Source organism: Triturus cristatus, chromosome 11 (assembly GCF_964204655.1).
Source record: "Triturus cristatus chromosome 11, aTriCri1.1, whole genome shotgun sequence".
NCBI classification, from domain to species: Eukaryota; Metazoa; Chordata; class Amphibia; order Caudata; family Salamandridae; genus Triturus; species Triturus cristatus.
The window spans coordinates 197,638,336-197,650,510 of NC_140594.1; positions in this window are offsets into that span (position 1 = coordinate 197,638,336).

The window sequence follows — 12,175 nt, forward strand, 5'->3', positions numbered from 1 at the left end:
AGAAAAGCATTAAAAATTAAACCTAGAGACTCAGGTCTAATTAAAAATCTCCAACTGATCTATAAAAGATCACTTGATAAACGGAAAAAGGAAATTAAGGCCCGTACCTGGGAGTCTCTGCTTGACCCTTCAGTCCTGGGTAATAGCAGTAAATTTTGGGAAATCATCAATAAACCCTTGTTTGATAACCCCAGTGATACTGCACTAGGTACTAATATCCCAGAGGAGGACTGGGTCACTCACTTTAGTGTAATCTTTAAAAGCAATGAGCAACAGACAGATTATGACTTTTTAACTTCTAAGGAGAATTCTTTGTGTTTTTCAGTCAACGAAGTAGAAAAGGCCATTCAAGGGTTAACTGGTAATAAGGCGCCAGGCCCGGATGGCTTGCCTCCGGATCTTTTTAAATCTTGTACTTTATTATGGGCCCCTGTTCTTACGAATGTAGTAAATGCAGCTGTGACCTCTGGATGTCCAAAGTCGTGGGGGCAATCATCTATTGTTCCCGTGTTTAAAAAGGGCGACCGTAGTAGTCCGTCATGCTACAGGCCAATATCTTTAATCAATTCTGTAGCAAAAGTGGTAGGGGGTGTAATTTTGAACAGGTTAACAATATGGGCACATGAGAATAATGTTATATCCCCAATACAATATGGCTTCAGACCTGGTCATTCAACAGTAACCCAGTGTCTGAACCTATATTTGATTGTAGGCAAATATACTTTGGCCCGGCAGGGAACCATTCATATGGCTTTTATGGACCTATCGTCCGCTTTTGATTGTGTGGATAGAGGTAAATTATGGGACATTATGTCAAAGATGGGCGTTGAGCAGAATTTAATTCACCTATTGGCTGATTTGCACTCCGATACAAGAGCTAATGTCCGTTACACTCAAGACCTGAAAGTGACGGGGGATATTAGAATTAATCGGGGTGTTCGTCAAGGATGTATCCTGGCCCCATTCCTCTTTAACTTGTACATTAACGAGCTGGAGGATTACTTGTTAAGAACATGCGCGGATTACCCTTATGTAGGCCGAAAAGGTGTTCCAGTCCTGCTCTACGCGGACGATGCTGTCCTTATTTCAAGGACAGCAATCGGTCTCCAGACACTTTTAAATTCATTTTATGATTTTATGGAGTCTCGAGGCCTAAGTATTAATAACTCTAAGTCCTATGTTATGAAAATAGGCCAAGGGTCGCGAAAACTAAACTCTTTCATCATAAACGGGGAAAAAATCCCAACCCCTAAAACCTTCTCATACCTCGGGGTCCTTCTTGATGATCAATTATCTTGGGGCCCTGCTGTTCTTAAAAAGAAGGTCGAGGTAACACGCGTTAATGCAGCCATACTTGGCTTTGCGAGAAAAATGGGCAATAGCCCGGTGGCTGCCCTGCTTAAACTATATCAAGCCAAGAGCGTTGCCGTTGCCTGCTACGGTAGCGAGCTCTGGGGCTATAGTCAGACGCGAGATCTGGAGGCTGCAGAAAACAATTTTTTAAAGAAGGTATTGAGGCTGCCAAGGGGTACCGGAAACTTCTCGGTACACGAGGAGTTAGGTGTACCCTTCCTTAGCGATAGAATAGCAGCAAATCCCCTATTATGTTGGATGAACTCCTGGCTAAACAATGATATACCTCTTACTCATGATATACTAAAAGAAGCCCTAACCTGGGATGGTAGGTTCAAGGTCCCGTGGTTGAAGTACATTAACGACCGTCTTACTGAAATGGGACGGCCGGACCTGTTCTCAATCCCAAATACCATAACTAAAGCAGATGTTACCTTCGTGAAAAAAACGTTTATGACAACTAGGTATTTTGTCCGGGAGGAGGGTGAGCTTCTGAAAGACAGTGTCAGGAAACATGTCCTACTTAAAACATGTCTACAAATGGAACCGTATTTATCATGGCCTATGTCTGGCTACGATCGTTTTCTATTGACAAGGTTCCGTTTTGACCTGTTTCATCTCTTACTGGCGGTACCAAGAGGGGCCCATCGAGGCCAAGTGTTGCCCGCTTGCGGCTGCGACGGGAAGTCTCCGCAAGATTTGGCGCACTTTTTATTTATCTGTCCTTATTACACAGTACCTAGGAGGCTATATTTAAAGCCTTGCCTAAAAGAACTAAAATTTACACAGATTAAACCAGCACTTTATTGCCTTCAACTCCTGAATTGTGACTGCACTCTATTTGTTTGCAGTTTTTTGAAACTAGCTATTATCTTCAGGAAAAGTATGGAGGGATAACTATGCTGCTATTATTGTTGTACTTTTTAATCTTTTTAACTTTGTATAATTATTTATATTCTTAACTTGTCTATTCTGCCTGTTACTCTTGTTTTACAATGTTTATGCAAACTATTTGTCTCACAAATGAATTGGATGGTTCGTTTTTAAACTGTTTATGAAATGCGTTTATGATTGTATGCTTATGAATTGTGCTTTTATGATTGTAAGGATTACAATCGAATAAAGTTATTTGAACTTGAACTTGAATTGCTACCCCTCTTATATTAGCTGTCTGTTTTGTGCATTCTACCTGTTGAACCGATCTTTCTTTTTTAAACAACTGCATACATTCCTCTCTAACTAAGTGTGTTTCCTGTAAAATAAAAATGTGTGCCAGGGAATCTTTAAGGTATTGCAGAATACTGTCCTTTCTACCCCTTGTACGGAGCCCGTTGACATTCCATGATAAAATCTGTATCATCTTCTACACTATCTTTCCCATGTGAAAGCTATCATACTGCAACTCAACTGAAATCTGTTTATTTGAGGTGTTAGAGGACATTTTTATAATTTCTTCCCACATGCTCCCCACCCTGTGCATTCCACCTTTCCCCCCGGAGAACACCTCCCTACTTCCTACTGGACCTAACATAGGCCCTGTTTTCTTCCTAGCCCCCGTTGCAGTGCTCCGCCACCCCTATTGCTCATCTACACCCCCTTAACTATGTCTCCTAAGCCTTCATTACCTATATTACACCTATATTATGTGTCCTTCTCCCTGTGCTCCCCCCTTCTTGATTACTTCAAGAAGCTCATCAGCTTCATTAACAGTTTTCAGAGATTAAATTTTGTTATTGTACATAACTTAGGGGTGGTGAGTTCATCTTAACATTTTAAGTTGACAAGTATAACGACTTGCCTGGGACGCTCTTGCTGCGCACTTTTGAAAAGTGCCTCTTACCTCGTCAGCCGTGAGGGGAACGGCGCTTCACTCCGGAACCATTCTGCTGCTCTCTGCGGTGCCATGAGGGGAACGGCGGAGTAAATTAAAAACTACTACCCCCAGCATTCCCTCTTCCGGGCGCCTGCCTATCGCGTCATCAGGCAGCGCCGGGGAGAGTTAAAGCCTCGGGAGAAGACCCGCAGCGCGGGACGCTCTTGCTGCGCACTTTTGAAAGGTGCCTCTTACCTCGTCAGCCGTGAGGGGAACGGCGCTTCACTCCGGAACCATTCTGCTGCTCTCTGCGGTGCCGTGAGGGGAACGGCGGAGTAAATTAAAAACTACTAGTCCCAGCATTCCCTCTTCCGGGCGCCGGGGAGGGTTAAAGCCTCGGGAGAAGACCCGCAGCGCGGGACGCGCGCGGGCCGCGCCCGGGCGAAGCCCGGGCCAAGGGCGGGCCCGTCCTTGCCCGTCACTGCCTGGATCTGACTGGACTGGGCCACCCCCCTAACATTGCCATATGTGCATCAGCAGGAAAGGTAGATTTGTACTTTTAGTTTGCATTGGCCATATGACTAGTGTGTACTGCCTATGTTTATTGAGGTTAGTGGCCTCCTCGCCTGGATTATTGTAGGGTTGTACTGTGACTCAACATTCATACTATTGTCACACTACATTGCTAACATTGTTTTGAGATTGCATTGTTACAGGGGTGTACACAGTATATGATGGCAGGCAAGGGGAAGCGCATGGGAGGGGGTGGGTCCGTTTCTGGCACACTTGACCATTTTATTACTAGAGCAGTCTCTGTTTTAGAACATGAACTGGCAATTACTGAGCGTCGGCTATCCTCCGAGTTAATTCAAGCTAGACGTTCTTCTTTGGGAATACTTGCTTTAGCAAAATCCCCCAAGGACTCAGTAACGCAGGTTTTGGGAAATGTTGTGCAGCAGCGGAATATAGGGGATTGCACCATTACATCACCTGTCCAAAATGACCCAATTGATGCCCCGGGGGAAGTTGCCCCCTTAATCATTAGCGCTCCTACAAATCCTAAATCTATCTCTACTTACCCACAGACAAGAGCTAGTAAAAAGGGTGTTAAAAGTGCTATCCTTAAGAGGAAGAGAGATGGGCTGACACAGGGTGGGAGACAGGCTAAGCACTCCAATATTACGACATATTCACCTGCGGAGACTGGTGAGGCTCAGGCTGTCGATAACTCACTTTTGGGTGAAACTTCTAATAGGCTTTCGGACCAGCCCCAATATAGTGATCTGACGTTTCAGATCGAGCAAATAGTCCGTTCCCTATTATTGCCACTTTTGGAAAGGATAAAGGTTGTCACTGACAAAGTTGATCGACTTGAGCAAACTATCTTAGATAACTTTTGCTCATTAAAAAATGTTATCAAATTAGCCACCAAGGACAGTGACAACCCTATTAAGGTTAATTCCACTCTTCTTGCCCCGTCACTTTCTCCTCCCATCACTGATGCACCATCTATAGCTAATTCTAGGGTATCTCCCCTTAGAACTCTGACAAAAGACATTACCACCACTCAAGGTGGTAGCCAGGTCAGGGCTGGTTTAAGGGACTCATCAGGAATTAAATTTGTTAGCAGGAGTACACATAAAGGATTAAACACAGACCCCGGGGACAGAACAACTAAATCCTCCAACATCCATATCCACCTACCTCCTGACTCTATTCCTTATGTTGTTGTCTCGCTCCTCCCGTTTCCAGCCAAAGTCATCGAGAAGACCATCAACAAGCAACTGGCAGCCTTCCTCGAGACGACCGGTTCCCTCGACCCTTCCCAGTCAGGCTTCCGGGCCAACCACAGCACCGAGACCGCCCTCATTGCTGCCACCGACGACATCTGAACCCTGCTGGACAACGGAGAAACAGCGGCCCTCATCCTCCTAGACCTCTCCGCGCCATTCGACACTGTCTGCCACCGCACCCTAGTGCAGCGCCTCAACAACGTCGGAATCCAGGAGAAGGCACTGGATTGGATCATCTCCTTCCTCACCGGAAGGACACAGAGAGTCCGCCTGCCCCCGTTCAGATCAGAAGCCACGGAAGTCATCTGCGGCGTCCCTCAGGGCTCCTCGCTCAGCCCCACCCTCTTCAATGTCTACATGAGCCCCCTCGCGGCCATCGCACGCCAACACAACCTGAACATCATCTTCTACGCCGATGACACCCAGCTGATCCTCTCCCTGACCAACGACCCCGCCACCGCCAGAGCCAACCTACACGAAGGGATGAAAAACGTGGCCGAGTGGATGACGACCAGCCGCCTGAAACTGAACACAGACAAGACGGAAGTCCTCATCCTGGGCTCCTCACCCTCCGCCTGGGACAACTCCTGGTGGCCCCCCGCCCTGGGCAACGCACCCAAACCGACAGACCACGCACGCAACCTGGGCTTCATCCTGGACTCCTCCCTCTCCATGACCAGACAAGTCAACGCCGTCTCCTCGTCCTGTTTCAACATCCTGCGCATGCTATGTAAGATCTTCCAGTGGATCCCCACCGAGACCAGGAAGACGGTCACCCAGGCCCTCGTCACCAGTCGATTGGACTACGGCAACGCCCTCTACGCCGGTACCACCGCCAAGCTCCAGAAGAGACTCCAGCGGATCCAGAACGCCTCGGCGAGACTCATCCTTGACGTCCCCAGACGAACTCACATTTCCAGACACCTGAGAGACCTGCACTGGCTCCCGATCAACAAAAGAATCACCTTCCGGCTCCTCACCCACGCACACAAAGCCCTACACAACCAAGGCCCGACCTACCTCAATAGCCGCCTCAACTTCTACACTCCCAAACGCCACCTCCGCTCGACCAGTCACGCCCTCGCAGCCGTCCCCCGCATCCACAGAGCGACAACAGGAGGAAGATCCTTCTCCCACCTGGCCGCCAAGACTTGGAACGCCCTCCCGACCGACCTACGCCTGACCCAAGACCACCTCTCCTTCAGGAAGAAGCTCAAGACCTGGTTGTTCGAGCAGTAGCGGACCCCCCGCCCCTAGCGCCTTGAGACCCTCCGGGTGAGTAGTGCGCTTTATAAATGCCTATGATTGATTGATTGATTGATTGACCGGTGTTCCGGAACTTAAAATCGGCACAGAGGAATCCTATCAACAACTCAAAAATAAAGTTATTTTTTGGCTAAATCAAAAGAGACCGATCCCGAACTTTTTGGACGGGAAGATTCTCTTCGCCAGAAGAGTTAGTTGGGTGGGCCCCAGACCAAAAAACGTCCCAGGGGACTGTATTATTATCAATTTTAAGGATAGCCGTGTGGTGCGTTTTATTTGTGATCAACCACCTAGTCGTGATAGGTCAGAAATAAGGGTATACGATCTGTGGTATTTTTATAATTTTTATCCTAACATTTCTGGAAGTTCTGGCCAAAATCAGGAAAGAAGGGGAATAAACCCAAACTTTGCTATATCCCCCCCCGAGCTTACTGATAATATATACCATCCGGTTGCCTTAGCTTGACCGGGGCTGGAGGGGTCCTCTTCTAGCATGTCTCCCGCACTAAACAATTTGATAGTTAGATCTGAGGGAAAAGGAGCCGAAGTCACAGAGCCGCATGAGTTCAGCAAAAAAAACCACCTGCAAAATTTTAAGCTGGAACATTGCAGGCATTAGACTCAAAAGCCAGGACGAGCTATGGGTGGGCTATGTTGTGTCCCATGATATCATTGCATTGCAGGAAACCTGGGACACAGCGAATAGTCTTTCTTTGGATGGCTATGTTCATTTTTATATTCCAGCCACACCTAGTTTGGCGGGGAGGGCAAAGGGGGGCCTTGCATTGTTGGTTTCACTGTACCCGAAAGGATTTGCAAAACAGGTAGAATCTGGTTCCCAACATTGTTTAGTTGTAGAATTAGTGGTTGCAAATTCCCCTTCTTTGCTTCTGATCAATTTTTATAATTCTAAAGACAGAGTCAGCTTAAATCAGCATCTAGAATCTCTGGGGGAGGTTCTGGACAAATTCAGAGCGTCACATAATAGCTTTGAGGTCATCCTAATGGGTGACCTTAATATCCACCCCTGCAGCCTAGGTTGTATTTTGGACGATGATGATGGATCTCCCTATTCATCATCCACACATTTTGAACACACCAAACAAGGTGAGGCTTTGGAGAGCCTACTGGCTTCCTCAGACCTCTCCGAACCCGGTTGCTGCATGGAAGGTCAGAGACTTTGTACTTTTAAAGGAACTGATTCAGGATCAGTCATCGATTACATTTTTGTTTCTTCATTGATTTTGTCCTTGGTTTTAAATTACAGGGTTGAGGACTCCGTATTTAGTGACCATAATCCCGTGATAGCTGAGGTCGCTTCGGAAGGGTTCTTGGCCTTTAAAGACTCAAGAAATTTGGGAACCAGAGCCCTTGTAGCAAAAGACCAGGGCAGGAGACTAAAATGGGCCCAGGTGATTCCGATTACTTTTTTACAAGAAGTTCTGTCTAAGGTTGAACCGGAGGTGGGTATATGCCTAGACCATGCTAACACTAATCCCAGGATAGTTGAGGCCTTTAATACCATTTGCCTACATATAAATGCTGCCCTCCTGGTTAAATCTAAGCCAGGCGGCCAAATAGGTAAAAAATGGTTTGATACTAATTGTACCAAGGCTCATTCTGCTCTTTTGAAGGCGATAAAGGGAAAACCGAGAAACAGACCTCTGATTGCATCTTTGAGGAAACAGTATAAACTGGCCATTAAAGCTCGTAAAAACGAGATTCAGGAAGAAGCCTGGAATAATTTACTGTTACCGGAAACTTTGCGGGATAGCTCCAAATTTTGGGGAGTTATAAACCATTCTTTTTTTTCCGGTAGCGAGAATCAGGCTATGGATTGTAGCATTCCTGACAAGCAGTGGTTAGCCCACTTTGAAAAAATCTATAGTTCATTTTTGTCTGGGAATTTAGATGGGCTGCTACTTTTTAATCAGGTTGGTCCAGTTTCGGCCTTCAAAGAGGAGGACATAGAAAAAGCTATTCTTGAGACATCTAAAAATAAGGCGCCAGGTCCTGACGGCGTCCCTGCAGACCTATATAGGTCTGCTCCTAAACTGTGGGCCAAAATATTAACAAATGTCTTTAATGCCGCTAGAAATAAGAATATCCCCGAGTCTTGGGCAAAGTCTATAATCATCCCAATTTTTAAAAAAGGCCAGAGGAATGATCCGGCCTGTTATAGGCCTATTTGCCTAATTGACTCTGCCGTTAAAATCTTAGGCAGAGTCATTTTGGGTAGGTTGAACACTTGGCTCGAGGGTAGTGGCATATTTTCAGACGCTCAATACGGTTTTAGGGCTAATAGGAGCACGCAGGATCAATGCTTAAATCTTCACTTACTTATTTGCAAATATACTATTGCAAAGGAGGGGTCCTTGTATATGGCCTTCATGGACCTCTCCTCAGCCTTTGACCTGGTTAACAGGTCAAAACTGTGGAGTATTCTCTTGGACATAGAGGTTGATCCCCCTCTGGTTGGATTTTTGGCAGATCTCCATCGCGGCTTATTAGCCTCGGTGAGAGTCACACAAGGGGGAAGGTGCACCAGCTGCTTTAAGTCAGAGAGGGGTGTTAGGCAGGGGTGCATATTGGCACCTCTTCTTTTTACACTATATATAAATGCCCTGGACCCAGCCCTGGCCAATGCAGTGGCGGATGTACCACGTGTAGGAGACACTAAGATCCGAGTTCTCCTATACGCTGATGACGCCGTGCTTTTGGCATGTTCAGGGGTGGCTCTTGATAGACTATTGGCCTCTTTCGGTGATTTTATGACATCATTAGACCTGAAAATTAATACTCAAAAATCACAGGTTATGGTCACTGGTCAGGCCAGTAGGAAAAAGAAATCCAAATCTTTTTTTTGCCTAGGCCACGAGGTTAAAAGGGTCCCAATTTTTACTTACCTATGGGTTATTTTTGATGAGAAAGGTACATGGGGCCCGCACCTTAAACAACACTAACAGCGATACCATACAGAGGGTGGAGAACAAGTTCTTAAGATCCTTGCTGTTTGTTCCCCCGTCCACACCCACGTTTACAATACACTCAGAACTGGGTATGGGGTTTGTTGTAGACTTAATCAAAGTGGCACCTGTTATATGTTGGTTAAAAACTTGGCTTAACCAGGAAATTCCTCTAACCCACCTGATACTCAAGGATTGCCTTGCCCTGGATAGAGCCTATAGAATCCCATGGTTGGCATACGTTAAAAAGATGTTGGCAATAGTAGGCAGACCAGAGCTATTTAACTCCCCTGACTGTATTAATAAGAAGGACATCATGGGGATTAAGACCGCACTATTAACACGATTCATGGTCGAGAGGGAGGACTTGGAACTAAAAAAGCCATTATTGAGAAGGAACTATGGGTTAATAACTGTTCCTGGTCTTGAACCCTACCTGGCATTTGTAACCAGCCCACTTCATAGGTCTCTACTAATCAAATTCCGTTTAAACCTGATACATTTTGTGCTAGGTTCTTATCCCACATGGGCCACCCCTGATAATGCTACCCCATGTGATTGTGATAATTTTTCCTGTCAGGACACACTACATTTTATTATGTTCTGTGAACATTATGCCCAGATTAGGACAAAATACTTGTTACCTTTACTTAAAGGGGCTGGTTTCGCCCAGGTTCGGCCAGCGCTTCTGTTCTTGCAACTTTTGCCTAACACTACTATTGCTTTTTATGTAGCAAATTTTTTAGTTGCAGCTGTTCGCATCAGTAAGAAGCGTGTTAGAGCACGGCCCAGTCTTAACATGACTGACGTGGTGTGACGGAGGGTGGTCTTTTGCCATGGAGTTTTCTATTCCTGTTAGATTTTTTTAATTGAAATTATACTTCTGTATCTTATTTATTCTTTTTAACTTAGAATTGAACTTATGAAATATGTTCTCTTCAAACTTTTTAAACTTTGATAATGTTATTTATAATTACTATTGTAATTGATGAATTTTTGCCCTGTATCTTATGTAATGTGACTATCTGTTTGTATTTTTTTGATCTTTAATGATCGAATAAAAGTAACTGACTGACTGAATGACTGACTTGCCTGCGGTGGATCCGGCTAAACTGTTATTTTGCGGTTTGAATTTCAAAAGGTGCGCATGCAGATCACCACATTTAAGGAGTCGCAGGGTGCGCCTTAGTGTTCTTCTGTGACGTCTTGGACTGTGTTCAGCCTTTGCTGCTCTGGGACGCATTGCACCATGGAGGTGCTGAGAGCCATCCGCACAGCGTCATGTACGTGCCGCCATCTTCATTTGTCATCTCAGTGTCCGGCTTGCTTTGTGCACAGGGGGCCCAGCGCAGAGGATTTACGTTCTGTGGGGCTCCAGATTTCCACCGATGTAGACATCAGGAGGACGAGTTGGTTTAACACCTGTTGTTATTCCACAGCATTCCATATTCAGCCTTGGTACTGTATTTATGGCTGCGTGACTGTAGCAGTTTTGTATTTTCTTTGTCTTTGAAGCGGTGATATAGCATTTCCTTGCCTCAGTGTATTGTGTCAGGCTCGTGCCTGTGATCAACATGTCGCAACATACCAGAGTTGATAGTTTAATGGTTTTTGTAGCACCAAAGACCAAGTGTCTTTTTACTGTTTTTCAGCAGAAAGGGTGTTCATTAATTCTAGACCCGTCTATTTGTTCTGCTGTTAGCCTTTCAAGGTTTCTCTCCACCGCTGTTTTCCATTTACTCATCTGGGCGTATTTGCCATGGAATTATTCTGCTTGTGCATGTGCATGTGTGATGCCATATTTTAACTTTTGTTTTATTTACTGTAGCTTTACCAGTAATGTGCATATAGTGTCATTTTTCATTCATTCACTGCTGGCTATCTCACACTTTTGCTACCTTATAGTGTGTTTTGTCACTGGGGAGTTTGTGACGTTATGTGCAGCAGATGTGATTTTTCACACATGAAGTTTGGGTATTGTTTGCCCATTTTCTTGCGGTTATAGGTAACCCTACATTAGTGGTCCTATTCTCTTAGTGGGTAGTTACCCACTTACTTTGGTAGTCTAGGTACCCTTACTTAAGGGAGGTCCAAGTGTTTTAGTGAGTGGTGGTCACACTCCCTTACATGAGGGACGGGTATGGGTACTAGACCCATTTCTACATATACGTTACTTGACCTCTACATGGGTGTTGTCAAAATGGGTGTTGTTCCCATTTACATGTGTACATTTAAAACCCTGTAAGCAGTGCCATGAACTGATTAGTACCATATGGCAGAGTTGTTTCCAGGTAAGGTATGTGCGGTGGAGTATTAGTTGAATGAGGTGGAATTGTGAGGCTATCACGGTTTCCCTTGCAACCTCCTCTGCCTCCCTCTAGTCCTCCGCTTCCAGCTGGCCTAGGGCTCTTGATCAAGCCTCTCTAACTGTCTCCATGGGCCTGACTTTTGGTGCAGCAGTGTCTGAGAAATAGCTGATAATTTGTGTGCACTAATGTTAGTCAATAGAAACTTCACCACCAGGGATACATAGGCTCGAATTAGTGTCTGTGGGTAGTTATGTGGTGAGGGCATGACGGGGCTGAATGGAACGAAAGATGGAGTTGGTGCTCTGTTTACAGTTCTGAATAGGTCTTAAGAGACCCATTCTTAAGGATGTCCCAGAGTATTGTGATGCCGATAACATCTCATTTTGCAAACCCACGGAGCGCCGCCACCTGGGCGGTCTAGTCCCTTTCCACAGTGTGGTCTCAAGCGCTAGCCTGTCATTTCATCCCGTTGTCTTTATGACTACCTTCCATGTGACGAGTACCACTGAAGCGTGGCCCAACAAATTGCGTGGCTCTTCGCCACCATACAGTAAGTGTGGAAGGTAGTCGTGACCTAAGACAAATCCTTCCAACGCATAGGACGGATACCTGAATCCCTTGACCACGAGTCGCTGAGAACCAGCAGGTATGCCGCCCTATAATATAATGTCAAGT